We start from the raw sequence: 2,500 nt of genomic DNA on the forward strand, positions 1-2,500 counted from the left end.
GGAAAAAGAATATCAATAAGATCATTGCTGAAGCGCTTGGGACTAAGACCAACAAGCAAGTCTCTGACAAGAGACGGGACCTAAGTAAAAAGACAGGGGCCCCCATGTCAGACAGCTTACATTTTTCTTCTAGGCCTCTTGAGACATTGTCTCCCCCACCAAATGTAACAACGGGGACTTCATCCATACTCGCTCAAGCAGCTGAGCGGCTTACGAATGAGAATTCTGGGACCCTGGAAAAGCCTGCAATGGAGGCAATAAAGGCTTGGCTTAACGGCGAGGGCCAACATGATGCCCTCGTAGAAACTGCCACAGCATTGATGCTTTGTCCGATGAGATTGGTGAAAAACAAAGGCAAACGTTCAAAACCCGAGAACGACATTATTAAACCCAGGATATTACCCACACGATCTTGGATGAAGAAGAGAGCGGAAAAACGAGGAAGCTTCATGAAGCACCAGAAGCTCTTCTTTAAGAACCGCTCTCTTCTTGCGTCCTTAGTCCTGGATGGCACTGAACGTCATGAATGCCGAATCCCGAACGCAGATGTATATCGTTTTTACTGCGAAAAATGGGAGAAGGTGTTGCCATTCAATGGCCTGGGCCAATTTAAGTCATCAGGTGTTGCAAATAACGAATACTTTGAGCCCCTAATTTCGGTGGAGGAAGTTCAGACTGCCATACGGGCCATTAAACCAACGTCAGCAGCTGGGCCAGATGGCCTAACAAGGGCTGCAATCTGTGCTGCCGACCCCGAGGGTCGGACACTGACAGCCCTATTTAATGCATGGATGATTACAGGAATTATTCCCAAAGAGTTGAAAAAGAATAGGACGATTCTTATTCCTAAGGTTAAGGACGATGAAAAGCTGAAAGAATTGGGGAACTGGAGACCAATAACGATTGGTTCAATGATTCTGAGATTATTTTCCAGAATAATGACTGCACGTCTTGCTCGTGCTTGTCCCTTAAACCCAAGGCAGCGTGGTTTTATAGCGGCATCTGGCTGCTCTGAAAATCTTAAGGTGCTACAGGACCTTATGAGACACGCTAAGAAATTGCACAGGCCGTTGGCTGTCATGTTCATCGACATAGCGAAAGCTTTTGACTCGGTTTCGCATGCTCATATTTTATGGGTGTTAAGGCACAAGAAAGTAGATGAACACGTGGTGGGCATCATCCAGAACGCCTACGATCGGTGTACGACCTCGTTCAAAAGCAATGGCGAGTCGACTCGAGAAATTAGCATACGTGTTGGTGTCAAACAGGGTGACCCCATGTCACCCCTGCTCTTCAATCTTGCCATGGACCCTTTGATATGCACCCTAGAGTCACACGGAGTTGGGTACTCCATTGATACCGACCACGTGACAGCTCTTGCGTTTGCTGATGATTTGGTGTTGGTGAGCGAATCTTGGGTTGGTATGGCCGCCAATCTAGCGATCTTGGAATCATTTTGTGGGCTATCGGGATTGGAGGTTCAGGCCAGAAAGTGCCAGGGCTTCATGATAAGCCCAACCAAAGATTCATATACGGTGAACAACTGCGACCCATGGACTATCAAAAATAAAGATGTCCATATGATCCAACCTGATGAATCAACGAAATACCTTGGTCTGAAAATTGGCCCTTGGACTGGCACTATACAGCCTGATCTACATTGTCAGCTAAAGACATGGATCTCGAAAATCGATGAGGCGCCTCTGAAGCCAACTCAGAAGGTTGAACTACTCAATGCCTATGCCCTACCCAGATTGTTATATCCTGCAGACCACTCGGACTGCAAGCAATCAACTCTCCGTGGGTTGGACCAAGAGATTAGAAAGGCGGTAAAAGGATGGCTCCACCTTCCCGCTTCAACTTGTGATGGACTGTTATATGCCAGAGCCCGAGACGGAGGCCTTGCCATCTTGAAACTGGAAAAAACAATCCCTTCGGTTCAAGTTAGAAGGCTGCAACGTATAGCAAACTCGTCCGATGCTATCACCCGTAATATTGTGTCCTCGCAGGGTATGGAGGAAGAATACCGTAATTTGTGGGTACGAGCAGGGGGTGACAGTGATGCAATCCCAACATTCGTTCTCAGGGACTCGGTGTCAAAAGAACCTGCGATTGGAGGGAGCATGAATTTCAGAGATGGTGCGAAAAGCCGGTTCAAGGAAGGGGCATTGTAAACTTTGCGCATGATAGAATCAGTAATGCTTGGTTGAGGCCATGGTGCGGCTTTAAACAATGCTTCTTTATCGCAGCACTACAACTAAGGGCAAATATTTACCCAACAAGAGAAAGCTTGAACAGAGGCAGAGATGGGGCCTTACGTTCCTGCAGGAAATGCTCTGCCAGACTCGAGTCCCTTTCGCACATTCTCGGTCAATGTCCTGCAGTACAGAAAGCAAGAATTGCGCGACATAACAAGATCAGTAACATTCTGGCAGACGAAGCGGCTAGATTGGGCTGGTCTGTATACAAAGAGCCACGGTTCATATCCGAGACGGGAGAG

General features: G+C 47.4%; 1 pseudogene; it reads left to right on the forward strand.

The window, feature by feature from the left end:
* The window catches only part of LOC142911587 (28S ribosomal RNA), a 10,620-nt pseudogene that overhangs the window by 3,861 nt on the left and 4,259 nt on the right, over positions 1–2,500 (forward strand).

The sequence above is a fragment of the Petromyzon marinus genome, unplaced genomic scaffold (genome assembly GCF_048934315.1).
Source record: "Petromyzon marinus isolate PM22_M1 ecotype Great Lakes invasive population unplaced genomic scaffold, UKy_Petmar_22M1.pri1.0 PM_G_Scaffold_18, whole genome shotgun sequence".
Taxonomy (NCBI): Eukaryota; Metazoa; Chordata; class Hyperoartia; order Petromyzontiformes; family Petromyzontidae; genus Petromyzon; species Petromyzon marinus.